At 41.1% G+C, this 9,775-nt stretch overlaps 1 non-coding gene across 1 annotated transcript; it reads left to right on the forward strand.

Moving 5' to 3' along the window:
- The first annotated feature begins 8,980 nt into the window (after positions 1 to 8,980).
- On the forward strand, positions 8,981 to 9,117 carry LOC146135590 (U4 spliceosomal RNA). Its single transcript, XR_014501645.1, has one exon. It is a non-coding gene; the product is annotated as a U4 spliceosomal RNA (small nuclear RNA).
- The last annotated feature ends 658 nt before the right edge of the window (positions 9,118 to 9,775 follow it).

The raw sequence follows: 9,775 nt of genomic DNA on the forward strand, positions 1-9,775 counted from the left end.
AGTTTCAAGAAAGTTTACGCGAGACTCGTCATCGCCACGAGCTATCGGAGCTAGAAGCTGCCTGCGACGAGGAGGAATCGAACTGCGGCTCTAGTCGTCGAAGAGGGCTCTCTCTATGTAACTATTCGGATTCCATAAATCCGATTAACCCTCCAGTGTCAAGAAAAGAAGAAGCTGCGGAGTCCAACTGTGGTTCAACTCGCCGAAGAGGGCTCTTGCAACGCAACTTTTCAGGTTCTATAACTCCGCTTCTTCCCGCAATCGAGTTTCCGCACATATCTTCTACTCCCAGATTGAGCGGTCCGGCTAGTCTTGGCCATGTCCCCCGTTCAACTCTTTCTGCTTCCGTTGCAATTACGACGTCAGAACGGTCGACAGTTCCAGTTTTCACTACAACAAGCCACGCACCGGATTTCCGCTACGTTACCCAACGCTCGACCAGATTTCACCCGACCGTCGACACTTTTCGTTCTAGTCCTCCGAATGAACCCCGACACCTTCAAAACCCCTCGAAAAGCTTGTACAATACGGGGTCACGCCCACGTGATCACACGAATCATCCACGTGATCACACGAATCATTGTTGCAGAGGTGAAGTGGGCGAACGCTTTCTACCGAAACCTATAGTGGAGAAGTTCGACGGCGATCCGATGGACTATTGGAGCTTCATCAATCGATACACCATACATATTGGCAGGAAGGTCGATTCGTTTGACTTGAAGCTCCACTACCTTCTGCAGCACTGCCAAAAACATGTTTGCGATAAGGTAAAGCATCATGCTGTAAACCGGAATCCGCAGGATGCTTTCGAAAGTACTCTACAAGATTTATACAACCGCTACGGGCAGCCACACATAGTAGCTCGTCGCTGTGAAAGCCTTCTAAACGAACAACGAAAGCTAGCTGCTAACGATGCCGAAGGTCTAGAGAGATTCGCCGTCCTTCTAACCAACTGCTGCGCAGCTCTTGAGCAAATACGCGGCGCCTCTACAGTCGATTCTGTTGGCTTTATAACGGCCATAGCAGCAAAATTGCCAACTAAATTGAGGGACCGTTGGGTGACTTTTTCTCTACAAGTACAAGATACAGCCGGTCGAGTTGCAGCGTTTTCAGACTTTTCCGAATTCGTCAACCTTCAGAGTAAGGAGGCCAACTCAACTTATGGAAGAAGTTTTTTGGCAGGTCAATACAACAAAGATGTAGACCCGCATGGCAACAAAGCTGCCACCTCCAAGTCTAAGCGACAATTTGCTACAACTTACACCACCGTCGTCGCACCAACTTCTACTGAGAGCGAGGCTGTTCGACAATGTCCACTTTGTGAAAAATCCCATCGCCTGGAGAATTGTGAAGAATTTCGTAGAAAGGCCATCTCCGACCGAAAAGAGTACTTGCGAACTGCATTTCGCTGCTACAGATGCTTGCGCCACGGCCATACTGTTCGAAACTGTCGCAGTGACGTCACTTGCAGTCAAAGTGGCTGTAGAAGCCGTTTTCATCATTTTTTGTTGCATTACGTCAAGACTGAACGTCCCAATATCACAGAAAAGACCGCAGCTCGTCAAAGCTCTGCACGAAGTAACTGCCTACATTCTTTATCGAAGGATGCGGATACGAAGCAACTTTCTGCTTATCTAGACATGGTTCCAATATGCGTTCGTTATGAAGAAAAAGAAGTTCAAACTTATGCGCTGTTAGACTCCGGTTCTAACACGACGTTTTGCGAACGAAAGTTGGCCAGCTTACTGAACGCTACATCTACTGAAAGGTCAACAAGCATCCACCTAAGCACGTTGGGTTCCGAAAAGCGGGAAGTCAATACAGCGTCTATATCGCTATCAATACGCCCCTTGGATGGCAGTGGGGAGATCTTCTTACCGGATGTGTTGCTCATCGACCAAATCCCCGCAAAGCCAACTGTTGCCCCACCTCAATACGAATTGGATCGGCATGAATACCTTCGCGGTGTTAATTTGCCATGCATTACTGGCGGGTCGGTAATGCTACTGATCGGCAACGACAACGCCCTTGCTCATCGTTGCCTGGAGAGTCGTTTCGCACCAAACCCTCGTTATCTTCAAGACGCTATTAAGACACCCTTAGGATGGCTATTAAAGGGACCCTCACTCGCAACTCGATCAACCGAGGATAGCGCTAACTTCCTGTTAAGGACATCGGGTATACCACGAGAGGTAGACGAACTTGCAAGCGCTATTGTCAATGACGAGGGAGAAGTTATTCCCTCTCCACACGAAACTGACGTAACGCACGTCGATTCTCTCATGCGCTGGATAAGTAACCACAAGGAAGCGGCCGAATTCGGTTTACAGTATTCCAGAGAAGACGTTGTAGCTTACAACATGATGTCCACCAGACTGGTGGAACTTGTAAACGGCCATTTCCAGCTCCCTCTTCCATGGAAGAACGACTCCGCAATCCTCCCCGACAGTATACAGATGGCACGTCGACGATTGACAAGTTTAAAGAAACGCTTATCAAACGACGCAAGGCTTCGCCAACAATACATCGAACAAATAAAGTGTCTACTCGATAAAGGATATGCAGAAGAAGTACCCTCCGATCAGAGTGATACAACGAGTCGCACTTGGTATTTACCGCACCATCCAGTCATAAATCCACAGAAGCCGGACAAGGTTCGAGTCGACTGCGCTGCGAGATGGCAAGCAATCGGCATCAACGAGATGCTAATGAAAGTCTTCGTCACGCCTCGAGACCGTGACGCTCTGCGGTTTCTTTGGTGGCCAGGAGGAGATTTGTCCAAACTGCCCTGCTCAAATCGCATGACTGTCCATGTTTTTGGTGCCCGATCTTCTCCAAGCTGCGCAACATTCTGCTTGCGGAGTGCACACACTGTTTATAGAAGTTGAAGATGTCGTGAACTCCCGCCCATTGACGAAAGTTCCATTGGAAGCCGGAGAAGACCTTCCTCTTACTCCAAATCACTTGCTGAAGATTAACCCTGCGATCAGCCTTCCCCCGCTCGTCACCGATGCAAGCGACTGCTACACCCGACAACGCTACCGACTTGTACAGTACGCCGCCGACGCATTTTGGAGGCGCTGGGTAATCGAGTATCCGCGTACTATAATTGCAAGAGGAAAGTGGCTAGACAGAAACGAAAACTTACGACAGAACGACATCGTTCTAATAATGGACCACTCCACTCCTCGTGGTCGTTGGCCTTTGGGCCGTATCGTTAAATTGCACCCGGACAAACACGGAGTTGTCCGCAGCGTTGATGTTACCACATCCGGATCAACATTGACCCGACCAATCGCAAAACTTTGCGTCATCCTTCCAGCAGCCGCAGACGATGACCAGTGACGGTGATCGGAAACGGTGATCCCCGATGTACATCCATTATCCCTGACGTCCATCCATGCTACTCTTTGAGTAGCAAACCTCCACGCTACATCCGTAGCAACGAACATTACGCTGGCCGCGAACGGCAAAACTTTGTTTTTGTATAAAAAATATGTTACTTATCGTACCCTATTTTTTGGGGGGAGTTTGTTAGTTTTTTGCCTCTCGCTATTGCTCCATTTCTCGCTTTTGCGCGCGCATAATGGCGCGACGCATCGCATACGCACACTCACTTAATTAGGCGTGGTAGTGCGCGCCTCTCACGTAAAGAATGCAACTAGCTTCTAGCCTTTGGGGCCAATTTAGTTGATATATAAAGCCTTTGTTTTGCGGTGCTTGGTGCAGTCACCACCAGCATCATTACTGAAGACACTATACACGCCAGACATCAAACTTTGGTATGTTTTATTTCGTAACCTTTTTTGTTTGTCTATGAAGTATTGAGCGCTAACAATTTACTTTTTCGCCTTACAGAAAACCTGCACCGATTTCTCTACTGTTTTGATTTGTACCGTGCGAAAATTGTACGTTCGCTATTGTCCTTGTAGACGCAAGTAATAATAGAAAGAAGTGCTGAGTATTGCAAAGCTTGATTCCTACAGACACAATGGACATAACATTAGAAAACGTACATAAAGTTTTTTACAAAACATTTCATACTTTTTGTTTAATGAATATTAAATAATTGTCAAGGTGAATACCTTTGTTAACGAAGAACCAAAATGTGTTACATTCAAAAGACTTGTTTATTTCTAAATTTAAGAAAGATCTAGTCTTCATAGTACATCAGATATAAATTATTTAAATCTTTGTATATGGCCGTATTTGTCTAATTCTAAATAGAGGAATCAGGTGGCACTGCATAAAGACAAATTGTATTTGATTCTCGACAAGCTTTCGCACAACCGTGCTTCATCAGGTCAAAGTATAAATGAAAACAATTAAAATGCACGTAAAAGCAGAGGCGGAAGTAAAAGGCGATAAGAATGGTGACGTCTAACATATCCACAGGCACATGCTTGAAAAGCGTGTTACTGACGCAAAAACAATTATACCACGAGGCCTGCGCTTCAAGGGTGTAGTACAGCTATGAAGTGTAGTGTGACATAAAGCCCAAATGCCGATTGAGCCCGACATTAATGGCATGGAACTTTTTAATTATGTTTTGTTCGACTGTGAGCCTCGCTTGGGTGTCGTAACTTACTTTTTTGATCACCGAAACTCCAAGGTCTTTTACACTGTGTGATCCCAAATTATTTAAAAGTTATTTAGGCATCTACTTCATCAACTGTTTATATGTAATTCAAACAGTTTTTCCAGTGTATGCACAAGTCACGTAATGCATTGGCAAGTCAATAAATATTTGTTTCAGGGTGCGCTTTTAGTTTGTTTATATTATGTTTTTACAACACTGTTTTTTTTTCGTGATATACATTTATCAACTTCTTAACAAGGTCAAATACCTCACCAATTCAAAGCACAAAAATTAAAACAAAGTGATTATATCGGTCGTACTCGCCATATGCTAATTTGATAATGTAATCCTGATTGCAAATAAATCAAGCTTTTATTTATTATCATGACCTAAATAAACTCCACGCGGCCATAACATCTTCCAAACTGTATTTTGTTTTAAACAAGTATGACAGTAAAATTTTCCGCAGTTGCAAACTTATCAACAGTATTTTTTGTGCTTACTCCCGACCGCTGATCTAGACGTAGCTGCGTGGGTAATTCTACCGGTTCCCTTACACCAAGGGTCTCAAACTCAAATTGCTCTGAGGGCCAAATGAGGACGTGTCAAATGCCCAAGGGCCGCAATTCACAACAAAATGAACACAATAAAATATAAACACATGTAGGCTGATTTTAGGCTATAGTTGTTTGTTCTGGCTACTTTGGGCTTCAAATTGTCAGCAGAATCAAATCTGGAGTTGCTTGCAGATGTGGACTGCCTAATATTGGCAAAGAAAATTCTTTGTTTGCAAAGTGCTGGTTTAACTTTTTATTTTTTTACTTTGCCCTGGTAAGCATATTAATTATCGCGGTGCATTGTTTCGAAGTGTAAACCCTTGTTATACTTCTTCATAACAGCGATCTTCTGCCGGCAAATAAGGCAATAACTAGTACCTCTGACCGCGGTGACAAAATATAGCTCCTCCCACTTATCTTGAAAAACTTTTCTTTCGTCTGTGATTTTTCTCATTTTTGAAGCAAAAGACAAGTGTAATTTAGCTTTTTAAGCTATAGAAATTTATTTCAATACTAGGCTAGAACAATCAAAGCCTACAACTCGACAATCAATTTATACATTATGAGATGACCAATTACACTAACACCTGACTGACGCACTTTCCAGCGTTATTGTGACAACTGTACAGAGTTGAATAGGCAATGTGACGTAATAGTAGATCTTTTACCGCATAAATGGTAGCGTTTGAAAGTGATATGACAGTGAAGTTTGGTGAGTATAGTTTCAGTTTTTTGAAGGAATTTTAGAGTGAATTTTACCTTTCAAATCTGATAAAAAAAGATATGTGGCACTTAAATATTGTCAATACTTAAAAATCCAAAATTTCTACACGGGCCGCACAAAATGTTCTCGCGGGCCGCATGCGGCCCGCGGGCCGCGTGTTTGAGACCCTTGCCTTACACCATGTATTGCTCTAATTAAGATATTATACTGAAAATGTTCTCAAAACTAAACTTTGATTGTTTTTTACCTGAATCACAGTTTAAAAATCTTTGGCTGAGACTTTCTCAGACTGCAAACGTATATGACATGTATATTGTATGTTTTAAAAACATAGAAACATCAGTTAAATATAAACATTCGACTTAGAGTCAACATTGTTTTTATACTCTTTTAAAAAGTGAGTTCTGTTTGGCCAATCCACAACTTATGAGAAAAAAATATTTGACGGAATTTAAAAGGTTATTGAAACGATCCAAATTCAGTTTCGAAAATCAGGATTTGCACAAACATTAAGATCCCACAAAATAAAAAATAAAAAAGCTATAGCTAATGGTTTTAAATTGATTTCGATGCATTTATTCCTTTCTAAACCATTTTATTATATTTCGTTGTTTTTAGATTAACAAGTGGCTCGCCAAGTATCTGAAATGGATCTCTTTGTGGGTCAGTGTTTCGGCATCCCTGCTATAGTCCATAATTGCAATATTAGGGTAAAAAAATTCCCGTCGTACTTGAGTGTTTACGCATTCTAACATATTTTGCACTGCCTCCGTCATGTGTGGTATGGCCTAATGGTAGGTTTCCAACATGATGTTCCAGTGGTCTATGGTTCGATTCCCTTCAATTGCTCATTCGATGCCTGGTAAATTCACCGTGATGTGCTGCTGTAGATGTTACACTTAAACCGTTCGATATATCATAAACGTACAACCTTGTCTGTATAAGCATTGGTAAAATGCACACAGCAAATGTAACCTTAACCACGGCAAACTTAACTGCAACTACGTAGTTCGTCAGTTGTAACTTCGTCGACCTTAAATGTAAATCAGGTTAAACCACCTAAACCGTTCAAAATTCAATACTATAACCTTACCACAGCCAACTTAACTGTAACTTCATAGCTCACCTGTTGTAAACTTAATCGCCCTTAAATGTTAATCAGGTTAAACCACCTTAACCGTTAAGACAATAATACACTGTAACCTCAACCACAGCCAACCTGTAACCTCAACCACAGCCAACTAAACTGTAGCTAAACTTCATCGCTGGACAACCAAGACACCGAAAAAAATATTTTCAAAAATTATGCAAACAAAGTCGCTGCCTATACTGCTCGTGCGCTGCTTCGGGCTGGTGCCTATTGTGTGGCTCTGAGGCACGCCCTCTGAGGGCCTAAGTTTTTCGAACACTGTTGCCAGCCCGAAGCAGCGACTTCTTGCCTGACTAAGCTGACATAGGAACCTTGCGGCTACCTAACCAGTGTTCTGACCTGTGTGCATTTGGGGGATTTAACGTGACATACAAGAAACTTTACCGGGCTAACCGAATCCCGCCACAGGCTGGGACAGGATTCGGCGACTCCTTGTTCATTGTGAGGTTGTTTATGGTTAATTCTACCATTAACAGAGATTGAGAAATTACAGTTAAGTTGTCAGGTTCGAACCCATAGAAATCTATCGGCTACCGGGGAAAGATTTTACCTTTAACCGGGTTCGAACTCGGGCGTAGCGGTTTCTAACCATAGTGCGTTTCCGCTACGCCACAAAAAGGAGCTGAAGAACTGAGTCGAAGATGTTTGGTTAACAGCAATTTAAATGACCCTAAAAGTTTAAGATTTTTACCTGGCCGCATAGGCTTACTATAGTTAATATCAAGGGTTTTAATAGCCTATGAAAAGTTAGATCGGTTAACGTGATTTACAATTACGGGCGATGAAATTACAACAGGTGAGCTATGGAGTTAAGTTACCTGAAAAATACATTAAAAGGATTTGTTACGTAAGGTGCTGTATAGCGCATAACAACAGTCAAGCTGAATTGGTTTAGTACATCAGGTTTGATTATCCACGCAATACATTGGCAACTGAAGGGAATCGAACCATAGACCAACGAAACATCATGTTGGAAACCTACCACTAGGCCATACCAAATACAAAACACCACAGGGGAATATGTTAGAAACAGTAAACTATCTCTAATACGATATGATACGCAATTTTCCAACTCAAAAATGACGTATATACGTTGTTGGTGGGCGCTACAACCCCTGATAAAAATACACATACCGTAAGTGACAGGTATAAATTGCAGTATTAGGTTAAAAAGATGCCTGTGGTACTTAAAAAGTGTTTACTGATTCTAACATGTTTTGCATTGTCTTCTGTCATGTGTGCAGTGGTCGGCAAACCTTTTTTGTCGCGGCCCAAAGTAGCCTTTTCAGAGCTATTGAAGGCCCACGTAAAAAAACATATCATAATGTAAACCATACTATAAAACGAAGAATATACGCGCGAAGCGCAAAAATATTTTCACTAACCGGTACTTTCAGTTTAAGTTGGCAAAAATATAGTTGGACAGGCTCCCACATTTGGCACGTGGGCCTTTGTAAGCTGAGCCGATTTAAAAATTATGCCACACCAACTTTTAAAAAAAGTGCAATGAATGCACGACTAGCACGCGGCCCACAAATACACTATAAAACTAAGCAATTCAAAAGTGATACACGGGCCACTACAAATGTCTCTGCGGCCCACAGTTTACCACAACCAAGGCAAAGAACATTATGTTTTTCAAAAATAATGAAAAGCTTTCTTATTTATTATAAAAACATATGGGTGTAATTAGTTTTTTGCCTATTTAGACCAGTATATAATAATGAAAAAAAAATATATATACTTGTCTTCGACATTGAATCTAACTTGCGTTATAAGAAAATTACAAAAAATAACAAAAAAACACTGCGTTTCTTACGTGAAACGTTGTAATTTTCATAATAATATTTTGATTCATATTTTAACGAGAATCAACCAACAAACTAAAGTTTAAACGCAGATTACTTGTTAACGAAAAACAAATTTTTAACCGCTTCCTGGATGCCCGACAATAAAACGTAAACGAGTGTGACCTTGTACAGAGGCGATATCGTAGCTGGTGAGGTTTATCCGAGGCGCGATTATTACTAGTTAAAATAAAAAAAAGAAAAGATAAAATTAAGTTATTATAGGCCTACGGTCCATTAATTAAAGAAATTACATTGTAGACTTCAAAAGTAAAATTCAAAGTGTTTGTTTTAACTTTTTAGTCAACTGACATCATTTGCTTCAAACTGTGAAAGCGGCTTCTGCAAAAATATTAATGTGAAAAACATTAGAAACGAAATAAACAATTTTGAATTCTCACTGTCTGGTTCTCACGGAGAAACTAAGCTCTACGTCGCCAACCAACAAACGAAAGTTTAATCGTGGATTACTTAAAACGAAATTTAAGGTTTAAAGATCTCTTCTTCAAGATTGGCGAAGTGCTGCTTGACAAGCCCTAAATTTTGGGTGAGCTTGTCCGATCTAGGAAGTTAAGGAACTACGAGCTTGGTTTGTACTTAGATTGGCGATTGTAAGAAGACTGCTCGTAAGTGTCATTATAGTTAGTTGGTTGCAGGTTAATTGGAATGAGTGGAAATCACTGAGAACAGTTGTTTCATAAACCAACAACGTCTTTTTCTGGATGTGGCAGAATACTATACTACAACGTTACAAACATCGCGCCTAAAAACAACAACTCACCAAAAAACACGGCTAAAGAAATTAAGACATCTTCGAAAAAAAAATCGAACTTAAATTAAAAAAAAAATTAAAAAAAATATATTAGACAAAGAACATTTTGTTTTATACTAAGAAATAAAAAAAATTTTTTTAGCCAG

The sequence above is a fragment of the Ascidiella aspersa genome, chromosome 8 (assembly GCF_963924565.1).
Source record: "Ascidiella aspersa chromosome 8, kaAscAspe10.2, whole genome shotgun sequence".
NCBI classification, from domain to species: Eukaryota; Metazoa; Chordata; class Ascidiacea; order Phlebobranchia; family Ascidiidae; genus Ascidiella; species Ascidiella aspersa.